Source organism: Chlamydotis macqueenii, chromosome W (assembly GCF_036417535.1).
Source record: "Chlamydotis macqueenii isolate bChlMac1 chromosome W, bChlMac1.mat, whole genome shotgun sequence".
In the NCBI taxonomy this organism is placed as follows: Eukaryota; Metazoa; Chordata; class Aves; order Otidiformes; family Otididae; genus Chlamydotis; species Chlamydotis macqueenii.
This window is the reverse complement of record NC_141592.1, coordinates 32,779,490-32,796,467: the sequence shown is the minus strand read 5'-3', so window position 1 is coordinate 32,796,467 and position 16,978 is coordinate 32,779,490. Positions and strand designations below refer to the sequence as shown.

Genomic DNA, 16,978 nt, shown 5'->3' with positions numbered 1-16,978 from the left:
TGCCTGCCTCTTATCATGGCCTCCAATCATCTGCTGTAACAAGTCCATGGAGAGGCTGTGTCAGTCGTGGCCCTCAGAGGGACCCAGCAATGCTTCAAGGTCCTTTGGGTTTTGCTTCCGACTTTGACTCCTGGAAAGGTTTGTGCAAATCTCCTCGCCGTCGCTCGGGTTCACGGACTCAGCACCCAAAGCACCCTGGGGCTCATTACCGTGCAGAAAGCTGTCATGTGCCTTTTGGTTTCTACACATGTTTTCAAGTCTTCATGTCTTGTAGAGCTAAGTGGAGATGTTTCAGGGACGTAAGTAAAGAGGTCACAGAGTACTTAATAAAAAGTTAGCTTTGCTTCTTAAGGGCATTTTGTCTACTTCTCCAGGCTACTGAAGAAGGGAGAGCAGCGCTCTCCAATGGATGTTGATCCAGGCTGTCTCCTAAGGAGGTCTGGCAAGGAAGGAAAAGCAGTCCCTTGAACTCTGCTTGGACAACCTTGCTCCTCACCACCCCAAGCCCAGCAGTGCCCTCATCGGCCACCTGACAGAGAGGTAAGAAAGGACAGATGTAAACACAATTCACGGTTAATTAGACTCCAGAAAGATGAAGCAAGTTTCTAACTCCCTGAGGCTCAAAGCAGAAACCAGACCGGTGAATGACCAAAGAGCCAGCAGATGAGGAAACCTGGGAGCCATGGGAAGGGCCTGCCTTCATTTAGTCTGCTGAAAGACGTCCTTAGACATCAGGAGAGGTGGAAACACCGGAATGAGGAGGGACATGAAATAACAGAGTAGTGGTGACGCACGTACAGGGGAAGGCCAATGCTTCTCCTCCTGCCATAAGTACACTTCCTCGCAGTTTCCGTTCTCTCATGGTGGGGAAACATTGCTGTTTCTTAAAAGCGCTGGAATGCTACAGCTGAGGAAAATGTGCTTGTATGTTTTATCTAAATGTAAAAAATAAGATAGTGCACCTTTCCAGTAACATACTAGCTGTCTGACCATGAACAGGCAGTGCCACTTTTAGGGGCCCCGGGGTACCTGAGGTGCTGGCCTGGGATTGGCATCTGTCACACAGGACCTGTGGGAGACCAGAGCTCCTTGCAAGCTGCAGGTGAAGGCTGGGCAGGAGTTCCCAGGGCATCTGCACTGGCACCGGGTGTCTGTGTCCCTGCAGCTGAAAAATATTTGTGTCCTACATCCATTCCCAATCCTGGAAAACTTTTTCCATTTCAAAAAAAAAAAGAGAAAACCCAGAAAAGTGAACAAAAGCTGGAAAGTCTGCTGACACATTCCTTTGCTTTGCATGTTTGTCTTCAGCTCTTCTTCTTTTCATTTGCATTGATATTTACTGACATCTGACAGCCCGACAGGCATAAAAACACGATCATTCTGTGTGGTGCACAGAGCCCCTTGCCCCCCTTCCCCACCCCAATTCCTTGCCCAGGACTTTTCACTCTTTCACAGAGGGAGTCGCGCTGAGGTGCTGACTCTTCTTCACTGGTATAGAAATTGGTGTAAATGGTCACTTGCAGCCCAGGAGATTTCCTGTCCCTAAACCAGAAGGTTTCTGCTCTAGTTAGAAACAAAGCTCAGCATCATCAAAAGATTGTAAGAGAAGTGAGGTTGGAAGGGACCTCGGGACGTCTGCAGTCCCCCCTGTTCAGAAACAGGGTCAGACCAAGGTGTTCAAGGCTTGATTCAGTCCGAGTTACAAAACCCAGTTGGAGATGTCCCTGGTCCTTGCAGGGGGGTTGGACTGGATGACCTCTGAAGGTCCCTTCCAACCCTTCTATGATTCTATGCTTCTATGATTCTTTTCAATGATTCTGTGATTTTTATTGTCCAAAGTCTCAGTTTCAGTTTGCAAAGTCTCCTTTTCAGAGTCCAAACCACGTCTAGAGTGTCCAAAGCCTTGTGTTCAGGCTCCAAAGCATCGTTTATTTGATCCAGACAGTTGGTTTTCAGGTCCAAATTGTATCTTGAGAGTCCAAACTCTCCTTTTTATGATCCAAATGCCTCCTTTTGGACCAAAACCTTCAATTTAGGTGCCATGCTTTGGTTCTAGGGTTGAAAGCCCCATTTCTACACTGCAAACTCTCAATTTTCAGTTCCAGGACCTCACGTATGAGTTCCAAAGCCTACTTTTAAGTTTCAAAGATTCACCTTAAGGGCCCAGAGCATCCCATTTAATGCGAGAAGTCTTATTTTGCAGGTCCAAAGCCTCATATTGAGAGTCCAAAGCCTGATTTATAGGGTCCAGAGGCTCACTTTTGGGCCCAAAGCTGCATTTTTAGCTTCCAAAGCCTCCTTTTCAGGGACCAAAGCCTCATTTTAAGGACTCAGTTTTCAGATTTTTAAGGGGCAAGGCCTTAGGGTTTGGTACCAAAGCAACAGTTGAGGGTTCAAACCCTATTTTTGTGTTTCAAAGCCTCATTTTCACTTTCAAACCCTCATTTTAAGGGCCCAAAGCTGCATTTGCAAGATCCAAACCCTCATTTTGTGGGTCCAAAGCCCTGTTTTACAGCTCTAAGCCCTCATTAGAGTGCCCAAATATTCATATGCTGGACAGAGGGTTGCCTGGGCAACGGATCACTGTGGGGACCCTTTGTGACCTCACTTTGTGACAGCCTGCAGTGCTGCATATACCCAGCATGGGCCCCCCCCACACAGTGTCCGGCAGGACAGCAACGGGACAGGGCAGGAGCGTGGGTCTGGCGAGGAGCCCCTGAGCACAGCCCACGTCTTTTCCCGCTGCCCCGAGCAGCCCCGCGGCACTGAGACGTTTCCCCGAGGCTTCCCCAACCCTTTCCTCCATCCCACAAGATGGAAAGGAGACCCCCCAGCCATCCCAGGGTGGCCTGGGAGGAGGTGAGGGCTCCCAAAAGGAGCAGCAGGGCCCAGCCACTAAAATACGGTGAGTGAGTGGCCCCCGGGCTGGCAGCAGGATGCGGACCTTTCCAGCCCATCTGCAAGCCAGTTCCTCAGCCCTGAGGAACCCTCGGGGTTCTCCCTGACGCGTGGTGCTTCAGCCTCGCAGCCCTTTTGCTGAGCACCCTCAAGGCCGGACACCCCCAGGGAGACCGTGCCAGGGGAGCAGGCACAAGGCTGGGCGAAGACCAGAGCTCCTTCTTCAGCTGTCTCCTGCCCTGAGGCCCTCTCTACAGCCCTCCCTGCTCTCCTCCAGGTCTAGATGGCAGCTGGTTAGCTGTCTATGAAGAGGAAGAGGAAAGCGTGAGCTGCATCCGGGCTTTTCTCGAGAGCACCAACAAGGTAACCGTGGTCATTGCCCTGGCAGCTGTGCCTGCATCTCCTGATGGCCCCGCAGCTCTGCTGCCTGCTGCCAGGGCTCTGGTCGTGCTGGCCATGTGCCTCCCTCTCTCACGCTCCCCCTTGCCTCCCTGTCCCTGGTTTACAGGATGAGGCCCAGAAGATGCGTTTTCTGCGGATCATCCGCAGGCTGTGCCGAGCTGCCAGACACAAGGTCTTGTGGCAGGGCCTGGATGTCTTCTGCCACAGATTGGAGCTGGCAGAGACTATCAGGGTGAGGAGACACGTGGTGGGTCTGGGGAAGGATGCAGGGCCCCCGGGCAGCGGCACGCTGTGACGGCAGCGCTGGAGTTGGGAGGGGGCAATGGCGAGCGTCCGTGGGTCCCAAGCTGTCCCTGAGGGGACTTGAATGTCACCGAGTTCAGGGACTCAGAGCCCTGCCAGCGGACGCCCCAGCACCCGGGTCCTAAGGGCAGCATTCTGTGGGCCGGCACCGGGGTGGGGGGCAGAGGGGCTCTGCCAGCCCTGCCCAGCAGTGCCAACGCTGCTGGCACGGGGTGCTGCTGGCTGACAGCTCCCATCCCGCTTGTGCTCTGCAGGCACTGCTGCAAGAGGAGCCCAAGGACCACCTGCGCACGGCGGTGCGACAGGAAGCCATGCTGGCCATCGCTGCCTTGAGGTACCTGCCCAGCCCCTGCTTTTGACTCCGTCCCCAGGGGTGCCTGGAGACACAGCGCCCAGCGCCTGTGTCCCACTGGCCCCTCTCTCTCTTTGCAGCACGGTGGGGTCGGTGCTGGAGGGCAAAAAGCAGCCCCTCTTAGACACCTGCTTCACCAGTGTCTTTGAGCTTCCTCCAAAGGAGGAGATGCGGGGCCTAGACATCTCCCTCTACCACGAGGTGAGCACTGGGGAGCTACAGGAGCTCTGGGGTCCCCTGGGGTCACCTGCCCGCCCTGTGCCGAGAGACAACCAGATGTGCAAGGCTGGGCAGGGCCCCTGGCTTTGCTTTCCCACTGTCATCCTTCTCCCCCGTTCCCATGGGCCTGGCCACGTGCAGTGCTGCAGGCTGCGCTGCCCACAGCAGCTTCTCTGCCCTGAGGCCTCTCCCAGGCACCGCGAGGCAGTGCGGGTGTCCTCCCCTTGCACAGGGAGTTCAGATCCATCTCCTGGGCGTGAGAGGGGTCGCCGAAAGACTGCCACCCCCCTTTGTGCTCCCTGCAGACCCTGCACGCCATGGACACAATGCTGCAGATGTTTATACTCAGCTCTCCCACCTCCAGCTTCAGCGAGGAGCTGCAGAACATCTTGCAGGTCTGGCACAGGCACAGTGTGGGGTTGGCAGGGGCTGTTCTTCAAGCGTTGCTCAAGCTCACAGGATGCCTGGAGCGACAGCACGAGTCCAGCCGGGAGATCAGCAGTGCTGCTTCTGCTGGCACGGGCGGCAGCTCCCAGGGCACACCAGCAGCTTCTCTCCTCCCAGATGCTGCTGACCTCCACCAAGTCCACGATGGCAGCGGTGCGCGAGAGGGCCATGGGGAGGATCGCGATGCTGAGCTATTTGCTGGCCAGCTATTTCTCACTGGAGGTAAGAGCCAGGCCCCTTCCAGCAAGCCATCTCGCCTTCCCTGCACACCAGAGCAGCCTGCAGCTGGGGGGGCCTGCAAGGCAAGTCGGGGCACAGGCTAGGGCACTGGGCAAGGTTCTGCCCTGAAGCAGGCCTCTTGGTCCCTCCTTCCCCCACGGTCTCCCCTCAGCCCTTCTGATGTTCTGCCTCCCTCGCCCAGGGCTGCTGTCACTTTGGAACAGAGGAGGACGGCCCTGACTGCTACGGGGACATCCATATCCCGATCCTGGGACAGCTGCTGGGACGTCTCATGCTTCTCAGCTTTTGCGAGTACAAAGACACCAGCTGTGCAGCCCTGGATGCTCTTCACCTCCTCTACAGTTTCATCCTGCAACAAAGACATAAGAGAAGCTATGGCAGGCCGTGTCCCTCCAGACGCACACACCTTTGCTTGTTTCCCTGAGCATTGCCACAGACAGTTCTTGTGCTTGCTGGAGGCTGTCCATGAATGGCAGCCAGCTTCCCTGACCTCCATGGCCCTTGGCAGCTGCTTTCCGTACGATCCCAGCACTGTCATCTCTATCATTCTGCTGCAGAAGCTCAATGCTCACCTCAAGTACAGGACCTGTTCTCTGCTGCTCTCCTTAATCACTCCTCTCAGGATCTCAGATGTGGCTGTTTTGTGGGCCCTGCAGCCACAGCTGCCGTTGCTTGCCGCGTCCCAAAACCCTTTCATCAGTGAAAAGCAGATCCAGCTGGGCATCATGCCAGCTGGTCCCTCCAGTGCCTGTAGCAAGAAGCTGTCCCTCCTCCTAATCCTTCCTCATCATTCCTGAGGAATGTTCCTATCTTCTTCCCATCACCCGTCACCCTTTGCTTTACACCCCTGCCCACCACTTCCTCCCCTGACTGTGGGTTGTCACCTCCCTCCTCACTCATTCCCACTTCCAAGCTCTCTTCATCGCTTAGGAAGTGTCTTAGCAAAATGCTGTGTCTTACTGACTCTTCTGTGTTTCCCCTCCATTTAGGCAACGCGCTGCCAGAGGACCATCCAGAGTACCCAGACTTGCAACGGAGATGGGATTCCGAGGGCAACTGGTTGCACTCTTCGCTCGATAGCAGCGACACGATGAAGGTAATGAGGTCCCCCCTTGCTGGGACTCTGGTCCGTGGCATTGGCAGGAGGCTTGTGTGAGCAAAGGGACCCAGAATCAGTGGGGCTCAGCCAAGCAGCACCACCAGGTCGTTCGTTGTGATTCATCTTGCCTTCTTTTCTTCCCCCTAGATGATTGCAAACTGCCTCGAGCCGTATGAGAGGACAGATGTCATCCTCACGGCCATCGAGGCCATGACAGACAACAGCCTTTGTGACGAGGACAGGGCCAGCAGCATGCTGAACGAGGCCATGAAAAATCGTTGTTCCTGGCTGACGGACGTAAGCGGCCTGTGGCTGGATCGCCCTGCCCATGAGTCCTTTCAGGGCTTGCTCCTCTCTCCCTCCCTCCTTCCTTCCTTTCCTCCCTCGCCCACCCCTCAACCCCTCCCTCCCACTGCCCAGTGTGTCCAGCACCTGCAGCCTTCCTAAGCCTAAAGAGAGGGAGGGGAAGGGCAGCAGTTTCAGTGGCAGCAGCTGTGCAAACGGCTGTGCTGCAGTGGCAGCACCATCCTCACCTGTGTCCCCTCCAGGTGCCAAAGATCATGACTGCCATCCATGGAAGCCTGGACCGCATTTGCGTGACAGCAGCCCCGCACAGCCTGGATGCACTCCTCCTCTTCCTGGCCAACTGGCGCCCTAAGGAAGTGGTGAGGAGCTTGTTGAAGTTCTCTCCACCAGCTGACAGGTAGTGGCCCAGACACCCTTGAGGGCTTGTTCCCTGTGGGGAGAGGGGTGCGGAGACTCCGGCTGCCAGACCCTTGGGAACCTGCAGGACATCCTGGAGGAGCTGGGCCCTGGCCCAGCATGGTGGTCAGCTAACCCTGCTGACCCAACGCTCTGGCTTGCAGCGCTGCCCTGGCCATGTGGGAGGTAATCTTCTCCCTGCCCCAGCCGTTGGAGAAGGTTTTGAGGGAGCTGCGCAGCGAACTCCAGGACCAGCTGGTGTGCAAGTTGTTCCACACCATCAGCGACGACGTCTGCATCCTGCACCTGGCTGTGAGTGACCGGAGCAGGCCTTGCTCACCTGCAGGGCTGTGCCTGCCCTCTCCCCTCCCATCTGCCCCCAAACGCTGTTCAGCCGCTCCTCAGAGGCGTGAGGAGAGGCTGGCCACAGTCAGAGGACAGCAGGAGCCATCACAGACACCGTGCTGTGTGCGGCCTGGTGCAGGGCACGGGGGGATCCAAGAGGCCCTGCACAGGCAGAGCTGTCCCCAGGACGGGCTGTCTGGCCCCAGTGCCCTTGCCCTGAGCTGCCAGTGGGAACCAGGAGCCGCTGGGTGCAGGGAGCCCTGCAGGCTCTGCCAGTCTTTCACTGCCCTCTTCGTTGCAGCTGCTGGCCGCCAGCGACGTTCGGTCAGAGGATTTTGCTGCCATGTACAATGAGCGGAGGTCTCTGCAGCACTCAAGCCTGGAGGTGCTCTCGCTGACGCTCCGAGGCCTTGTCACGCTGTCGCAGAGACCTGAGCTGGTGAGTGGGGCAGAGTTGAGTGGAGCCCAGTTGGCAGCCTGGGGCTGCTGGGGCAGGGGGTGATGTGGTGGCTTGGCCTTGGCTGGGAGTCGGGAGGTGGGGTGACGGCTCCAAACACCTTCCCTTCATGGAGGGGCCTGCTGCTGTCCTTGGGAGCTCTCCAGGCACAGGGGGTTACCAACCCTTCGGCCCTTTGGGCTGCTCAGAAAAGGGGGTGGCTGAGCAGGGGCAGTCTTTGCTCTCCTACCGCCTCTTCCCTCCCCCTGCTCTCCTTGCATCCCCATCCGTGTGTCCGTGGCCACCGCCAGCCAGGAGGCTGCTGCAGCAATTCCCGTGCTTGCTGCCAGGAAGCCGGATGGGAGGCTGGTGCTCAGTGACCAGTGCAGTTTGGCCAGGATGGCCTTTCATTGCTTCACAAAAAGGAGATGGTGTGTTTCATACAGGCAAGAAAAATGCCGGTCGTGCTGGGAGACGTCCTGGAGACCCTGCAGCATGCCAATGAAGACATTCAGATGAAGGCCTTGCTTGTCTTCAGAAAAATGCTGGTTTATATGAAGGGGGAGAAGGCCAGCCCCATCACTCTGCAGCTGGTGGAGAATATCCTGCCACTCTTCAGCAATGTAAGGCTGCTGCGGGAGCCTGAGCTAAGGCAACGGACACGTTGCAAGGACAGCTGCTGGTCAGCCCAGCCCTGTGGTCAGCGGTCAGGCAGGGCTGCTCCCCTCCTCACTCCCCTGGGCTCTGCAGCCCAGCACGGCTTCTCCCTGGCAGGCTGATGCCTCCGGGTATCACCGGAGACCTGAGAGCCTACGCTGGGGCCCAGCTCAGCCCCTGTGCACAGCACCAGCCTCCCAAGAGCTGCTCTCAGAGCTTTGAGGGCCTCCTCAGCTGCAGCGCCAGGCCGGAGCAGACGTTCTCCCCAGGCGCCGTGGCAGGGGATGAGGCTGAGCCAGCCGTGTGTGCACCGGAGGGATTTTCACCGGCCAGCCTGGTCTTCTCTTCAGCCTGTCGCTTGAGAGCTCTGCACTGGCACGGCTGGTGTGGCTGATGGTGGATGCTGGGTGGCTAGGGGAGCACGCGGAGCATCGGCCCCACCTCTTGTGTGGCCTCTCTCAGGCCCAGGGCTATTCAGCCGCAGCTGCAGATCTGGCCCACAGCCCCTGTGTTCAGAACCCAACCCCGGGGCATCTCCCCCACATCAGCCACGCCAACGCCCTTGCTCAGCATGGGCAGGGAGAAGCTGTTGCTGAAGTCCCCCGTCCTCCTCCCTACCAGGAGTCCAGCCAGGTGCGGGAGCTCTCCATCAGCCTCTTCAGAGACGTGCTGAAGACTGTGGTGGGGAGGAACTGTACAAAGCTGAAGAAGGCAGTGCAGAGGGCCCTGCTCCCGCTCTTCCTCCGGATGCATGACCAGATTGGGAGCGTGGCCAAGGTGCAGTGACTGCGACCGCTGTCGTGGGGAGGGGTGTGCTGACAGCATGGGCTCTTGTGCCTTCTCTGAGCCTCTGTTTCTCTTCAGGCCTCCAGGGAAGCCCTCTTAGCTGCTGCAGAGCTCCTGGAGCAGAACGAGCTCAAGGACCTCACCCAGACAGAGCAGACATGGAGGACTGGAGAGTGCTTGGTGAGAACAACCCCAAATCCTAAGATCCAGGCTGGACGAGGGCTGCCCTGTGTGCCCGGTGCTGTGGGCTGTGCAGCTCTGCCTTCCCTGCTCTGCTCCAGCCTGGAGCCCAGCGCCTGGAGCTGCATCTTCCTTCCCTGCCTTCAAGCACAGAGCCCCCAGGAGCTCTTCTGCAGGCCCCTCTCCCCTGCTCGCTGCCCCCTGGGTGCTGAAGTCTCCTCCCTGCCCATCCGGGGACCTGGCAGCGGGACAGAGGGATCTCAGTACCTCCGGGCTCCCTCTGCCTCTGGCTCTCTCTGAACCCCAGCCCCACAGGGCTGCTGTCTGGAGACGGGAAATGCCGGGAGGGAAGGGCAGTGCTGGTAGGAAGGACTGCTCCAGCCGGCTGGGGAGGGTTGGTGCCAGCCCCGTGCCCTTGTGCTCTCTCCAGCTGGCGCACAAGAGGAGCAGGGTGGAAGAGTACCTGCAGCAGAGCCTGCCGTACTTGAAGGACTCTCAGGCCCCCGTGCGAGAGGCAGCCGTCAGGTTCATCGGTGAGCCACAGCCCCTGGGGACCCTCTTCTGGCAGCCCGGCCCCAGTCCCCGCTGTTGCACTGGCAACAAGGGGCAGCCCGTGGCTACCAGAGCCCTGAGGAGGGCCCAGCACCACGCAGCTGGGCTCGCTGGGAGCCTCGCTCGGTCCCACCACCCTCGGGGACTGTCCTTCCCTGGGGTCAGCCCTGCTGAGGGGGAGGAGGGTGGGCAGCCACCCTGCAAAGTGAAGGTCTGACAAGAGATCTGTGCCTAGGGCTTGCCGCACGGCATCTGAGGGACCGAAGCTCGGAGAAGCTCTGCGATATCTGCAACGGTGAGGAGGGGCGGTGCTGTGCTGGCTGGGGCTGGTGGGGAAGGGGACAGAGCCCGGGCAGGGCGCTGTCACGCCTGGAACTGCTGCAGGAAAACTCTTTGGGGCCAGAAGAACATGTTGGGGGGCACGGGGCATTCGTCTCACCTCCTCTCCGGGCCAGAAAATGAGATGGTTGGGCTGGCATGGTCTGGAGGGGACTCCTGGGGGTCTCTGCTGCTAGTGGGGGTTCATCTGCTCTGCTTGCTTCTCTTGCATCTCTCAAACCCTTGAGGAATGACCCTGAACCCTCGGTCAGCTCCCTGGCAGCTCAGACCATCTTCATCCTGGGCGAAGAGACACCAACATCAAGAGAAACGCCAGCATCAAGACAAATGCCAACATCAAGGTGGAGCCTGCGGTCACTGTGCTGCTGGTGCCGCTGAGCCTTTGAGAGATTAAATTCTCCTCTCAAAAATGCCCGTGTTAAAGTACGTTTTTAAAAAAAATAACTCTGGAACAACAAGCCCAGTCCCATGCGGTCCTTGCCACAGGGCCCACCTGGAGGGTGCTGAGCAGACAGTGTCACTGCTGGCCTCTGCCGCTGCCTCAGGACAGCACACCCGGACCCAGGGTGTCCTTGCAACAAAGCCCCAGCTGCCCTGCTAGAGCACAAAACCTGGAGGGGAGGAGGAGAGAAGCTATAGCCCAAGCTGCCCCTCCTGCGACACCTCAGGGCACGAAGAGGCACCCGTGTGCACCAAGCTGACAAATCATCCTGTGTCCCGTCACAAAAACCCTGTGCTGTACTGAGGAGCTGTGCTGGTTTGGGCTGGGACAGAGCTGAAACGCCCACAAAATGTCCCGTGAGTCCCTTTGCTCCCTGACTTTGGGCTCCGTCTGTTCTGGTGGTCACTCAGGACAGCAGAGGGGTGGCGTCGTGTGCAGTCACTGGGCACCACAGCCAGCTCAGCTCGGAACCAAGAGGTTCCCCTGGCTTTCTGGGTCCAAAGCGCCACTTGTCGCATCCAGCCCGCCCTTCAGCACCCAAAGCCCCATTTTTAGGGCCAAAAGCCTCATTGTAAGGGCACCCACCAGGCTGTCGGTGTCACCGAAATCGGGACTCAAACTCATAACACCAATGCAGCATTAAGAAGCAGGCATTCTTCATTGCGGCACCGGATGCACGGGGGATCCTTCCACCTAGCGTGTGTGCTGGTCTGGAAATCTGGACAGCACATATTTAGTGATTTCATGCGTAATCATTACTAATTCCCAGAATACTAACACACAATCATTAGTTTTCCTAGAAATCATTATAATATTCCCCACCCACTTGCGCATGCTCAGTCCTTTGAGTCGAGGGTCTTTCGGGTGGTCTTGGGGGTCGTCGGAGTGCCCCCTCCTCGAATTCGCTGGTGGAACCCCTCCTTCAAATCTCCAGCTACGGTCTTGGGAACAGGTCGCGTTGTCCTGGATTTTCTGGCTCCAACGGGAGGGCTCAGGGCCTATTCCCACAGCTGGTGTTTGAGGCTTCCCTTTGTTCTGCCACCTTTCTTAATTACCCCAGACAGGCTGGGCTGACTTCTAACAAAGGAACAGCTCTGAGACTGCCCGCTCCCTCTCAGGACAAACAGATTTCATGTCAAGTTTAACCTGTGTGACTACAGCTCTACAGTTAGCAAGAATCACCTCATATTGATACTTAATTTTTAAAAAAACACATTATTCTAAAATTATACTGATTAAGCATTTTATGTCATGTAACATTTCCCCTCTTTGAGACTTATATAATTTTTTCAATAAGTCTCGTTTACTTATAACTAATCTCTATAATCAGTAAAACAAAATGTATTATTAACATTACTACTAAAATTCCTTTGATAGGTTCCATATTTTGATATGATTTTGTCTAATTCATTAAAATGAGAGAGTGTTAACTTCAAATGACATGCTGCTTCAGAAATTCATTGTCTCTGTTCTGGAGACAGTGCTTCCTTGACTCTCAAATAATGAATTCAAGGATCAATATGTTCACATTTAAGGGCTGTATGTGTTGTTAGAAGCACCCGATATGGTTCTTTCCATTTTTGTTGAAGAGATTCCACTGAATGGAAAGCTGCAAGGGCAAGGCGCAGGAGGAAGAAGAAGCAGCTTCCCCAGAACCCCGAAGTGCCCCTGCAGAACCGCTTTGCTGCTCTGCAAACTGAGGAAGTAAGACCCAGCACCTCGAGGGAGGCACGGGAGCCGCGCGAGGTAGCGCGCCCGGCTCGTGTAATAACTAGCGCTACCAAGAAAAAGAGACAAGTGGTAGTAGTGGGTGACTCCCTCCTGACAGGTACGGAGGCACCCATCTGCCGCCCCGATGCGGTCTCTCGGGAGGTATGCTGTCTCCCAGGGGCTCGTATCAGGGATGTCACCAAGAGACTACCTAGCCTCATACGGCCCACAGACTATTATCCACTGCTGGTGTTTCATGTGGGGGCCAGCGACAGAGCTGGCAGCAGTCTAAAAAAAATCAAAAGGGATTTCAGGGCTCTGGGTTCAACAGTCAAAGACTCTGGGGCGCAGGTGGTCTTCTCGTCAATCCTCCCGGTCAAAGGGCAGGGACCTGAAAGGGCCAGACATATCTGGCAGGTCAACTCGTGGCTCAGGGAGTGGTGCTACAGCCAGGGTGTCCTGGTTCTGGCCAGGATAGAGTTAATATTTACCTGAGCTGGGTGGAGAACTGAAGCTGGTAGCCCCTATGGCTGGGATAGTTAACTAATTAGCTAACAGCTGGGGTTAATTTACCCAAATTAGCCAAAGGGCTATTCCATCCCATCTGACATCATGCTCAGTATATAAGTGAGGAGGGTGTTGAAGGGAGGCTCCCTGCTACTTGGAAGAGACTGGATGTGGAGATCTGTTGTGAGCTATTGTATTGTTTTTGTGTTCCATCACTGTTTTGTTTTTTTTCTATCATTACTGTTAAATTTACTTTTTGTTCAATCTCAACCTGCGTGTTTGTTTTTTTTTCTGGTTTTCTTTTGTTTGTCAAATCTCCTCCTATTCTCTTGGAGAGTGGGGGGAGTGAGAGAGAGACTGCGTAGTCTGGTCCCCGTTGGGGCTGAACTACGACACAGGGTTTTGGGTATTTAGATCATGGGGCGTGCTTTGAGAAGCCTGGGCTGCTAGGGGTGGATGGCGTGCACCTAACCAAGAGGGGGAAGAGTGTGCTTGGACAAAGACTTGCCAGGCTTGTCTGGAGGGCTTTAAACTAGTGTTGCTGGGGGAGGGGGAGCATAGTTCAGTCAGCATGGCGCCAGTGCCAGCACCGAGGGTCCAGAAGCTGAGGAGGGATCACAGATAAGTGCAAATGAACCTAAACTGCGGTGCAATAGCACCCCTGTAGCTCCAGCCAGCAAGTCGGCTTTGTTGGGGGCCCAGCTGAAGTGTCTCTATACCAATGCACGCAGCATGGGGAATAAACAGGAAGAGCTGGAGATGCTTGCACACGAGCAGGGCTACGACCTTGTTGGCATCACGGAGACGTGGTGGGATGACACATAGGACTGGAGCGTCAACATGGAGGGGTATAGGCTTTTTAGAAAGGACAGGAAAGGGAGACGAGGAGGGGGTGTCGCTCTCTACATCAGCAACCGGCTGGAGTGTGTGGAGCTCCACCTGGGGATGGAGGAGGAGCTGACAGAGAGCTTATGGGTCAAGATTAGAGGATGGGGACGGACAGGGGACGTCACGGTAGGGGTCTGTTACAGGCTGCCTGGCCAGGAGGATAGAGTGGACGAAGTGCTCTATAGGCAGATAGGAGCAGCCTCACGGTCACAGGCCCTGGCCCTCATGGGGGACTTCAACCACCCTGACATCTGCTGGAGAGACAACACGGCAGGGCACAGGCAGCCCAGGAGGTTCCTGGAATGCGTGGATGACAGCTTCCTCCTGCAGGCGATAGAGGAGCCAATGAGGAGGGGTGCCATGCTCGACCTTGTGCTCACCAACAGGGAGGGACTGGTCAGGGATGTGAAACTAAAGGACAGCCTTGGCTGCAGCGACCGTGACATGGTGGAGTTCAAGATCCACGGGGCAGCAAGGAAAATACATGGCAAGCTCTCTGCCCTAGACTTCAGGAAGGCGGACTTTGGCCTCTTCAGGGACCTGATGGGCCAAGTGCCATGGGAGGCGGCCCTGGAGGGAAGAGGGGCCCAGGAAAGTTGGTCCATATTCAAGGAGCACCTCCTCCAAGCTCAGCAGAGGTGCATCCCGATGAAAAACAAGTCGGGCAAAAAGGCCAGGAGGCCAGTGTGGGTGAGCAAGGAGCTCCTGGACCAACTGAAAGTGAAAAAGGAAGCGTATAGAGGGTGGAAGTGGGGACAGGTAGCCTGGGAGGACTACAAAGAGGCTGTGCGAGTGGCCGGGGATAAGGTAAGGAAGGCCAAAGCCCTGGCAGAACTGAATCTGGCCAGGGATATAAAATGTAACAGGAAGAGCTTTTATAGGTACGTAGGGGACAAAAGAAAGTCCAGGGTAAATGTAGGCCCCCACCAGAAGGGAACTGGTGTCCTGGTTACCCAGGACATGGAGAAGGCTGAGCTGCTCAATGACTTTTTTGCCTCAGTCTTCACTGGCAAGAGTTCCTGTCCCACCACCCAAGCGGTAGAAGGTGCAAGCAGGGACTGCAAGAATGAAGAACTGCCCATTGTACTCGAAGAGCAGGTTTGGTATCATCTGAGGAACCTGAAGGTGCACAAGTCCATGGGTCCTGATGAGATCCATCCGCGGGTCCTGAGGGAACTGGCGGATGAAGTTGCCAAGCCACTGGCCATCATATTTGAGAAGTCGTGGTGGTCTGGTGAGGTCCCCGATGATTGGAAGAGAGGTGTGGTGGTTTAGCCCGGATCACCACACAGTTTCTTATTCACCCTGCCCCTACCTAGTGGGACAGGGGAGAGAAATTGGGAAGAAAGGAAAACTCGTGGGTTGAGATAAAAACAGTTTACTAAAAAATACTAAAAACTACAAAGCTAACAGGATATAAGGATATTAATATATACAAAATATACAAAATGAACAATGTACAATTTCTCACCACCCGATGTCTGAATGACCGACGCAGCCCGTCCTGAGCAGCGATCACAGGAACAACACCGAGCAGCAAGCAAAGGGGGAGAGCAAGCTAGCAAGGTAGAGGGAACGATGCCAGCAAGCAAGAGAGAAGAAAAGGATGCCAAGGGTGCCCGAACGGATACCCGACAAGAAAAGGAATAACTGAAAATGATGCCCCCTCCCATGGGCAACCCCCACTTATATACTGAGCATGACGTTTATGGCATGGAATACTCTTTGGCCAGTTTGGATCAATTATTCTGTCTGTCTTTTGCCCAGCTTCCCGCATCTGCACGTTAATGCGACCTTAACGAGACTTGGAAAGCCAGACAGTGTCCTTGGTCTCATTAACAACAACTCGTATCATCAGAATGTTTTTATCAACATTCTTCACACACAAAATCCAAAACACACCAGCTACTGAGAAGAAAATTAACTCCATCCCTGCTGAAACCCGGACAGTATCCACCCCTTATTCCATACCCTTTACGTCATGCTTATAGATATACATACAGATATCACTGTCTCAATCTATGAGCTATCCCTCCAAAGTCTGTTGAGTTGATTTGGGCCCCGTCTGTGACAGCAGTCTCTCAGGGCCGGAGAGATGGTATGTAGTGTGAAGTTGTTACATACTGCATCTGGAACTCGTAGCTGGTACCTCTGGCGCGGCTGGTGTATCACGTCCATGGTCTGCAAGTTGAGGATGTTGATCTCGAGGAAGTTGTTGGTCGCCAGTTCTGACTACACCACTGCTGCACATCGCTCGGTTTCATCAAAGCTTGTTCTTCACTGTTGAGTGTGATTCTTGCTGCACTACCTCTGATAGAACATAAAAGAACTACAGACATGATTACATACAGTTCAAATCATTGGCTCTTTTCACCTAGAATCAAATCTCCTTGAGGTACACATCGGACTTCCCCATCCTCCCGCATCACCCACCAAGTACATCCAGGTCCCTGAGCAAAAGCAATCCCACGGGTGGGTTTGCCTTTGCCCAGAGGAGGAATAACCCAGACTGTTTTCCCTAACATATTCCTTACATGCACCACAGGAACTTTATCACCATCTACAGTATGTAAAAGTTCAGATTGGGCAGGGCCAGCTCGATTGATGGATCCCCGAGTGTTGACTAACCAAGTGGCTTTTGCTAAATGTTTGTCCCAGTTTTTTAAGGTTCCACCACCCATTGCTTTCAGTGTAGTTTTCAGCAGTCCATTGTACCGTTCAATCTTTCCAGAGGCTGGTGCGTGATAGGGGATGTGATATACCCACTCAATGCCATGCTCTTTGGCCCAGGTGTCTATGAGGTTGTTTCGGAAATGAGTCCCATTGTCTGACTCTATTCTGTCTGGAGTGCCATGTCGCCAGAGAACTTGCTTCTCAAGGCCCAGGATGGTGTTTCGGGCAGTGGCATGGGGTACAGAATATGTCTCTAGCCACCCAGTGGTTGCTTCTACCATTGTAAGCACATAGCGCTTGCCTTGGCGAGTTTGTGGGAGTGTGATGTAATCAATCTGCCAGGCCTCTCCATATTTGTATTTCAGCCATCGTCCTCCATACCAAAGAGGCTTTAGCCGCTTGGCTTGCTTAATTGCAGCGCATGTCTCACAGTCGTGGATAACCTGTGCAATAGTGTCCATGGTTAAATCCACCCCTCGATCACGAGCCCATTTGTATGTTGCGTCTCTTCCTTGATGGCCTGAGGTGTCATGGGCCCACCGAGCTAAAAATAGTTCACCCCTGTGTTGCCAGTCTAAGTCCACTTGGGAAACTTTAATCTTAGCAGCCTGATCCACTTGCTGGTTGTTTTGATGTTCTTCAGTGGCTCGACTCTTGGGTACGTGGGCATCTACGTGACGTACTTTTACAACAAGCTTCTCTAACCGGGCAGCAATATCTTGCCACAGTGCGGCAGCCCAGATGGGTTTGCCTCTGCGCTGCCAGTTGCTCTGTTTCCATTGCTTTAACCACCCCCACAGG

General features: G+C 55.1%; 1 long non-coding RNA gene across 1 annotated transcript; it reads left to right on the top strand.

Moving 5' to 3' along the window:
• The first annotated feature begins 9,030 nt into the window (after positions 1 to 9,030).
• Positions 9,031 to 9,902, top strand: LOC147596637 (uncharacterized). The gene is made up of 3 exons (XR_015261327.1): positions 9,031 to 9,066; positions 9,497 to 9,599; positions 9,854 to 9,902. It is a non-coding gene; the product is annotated as an uncharacterized LOC147596637 (long non-coding RNA).
• The last annotated feature ends 7,076 nt before the right edge of the window (positions 9,903 to 16,978 follow it).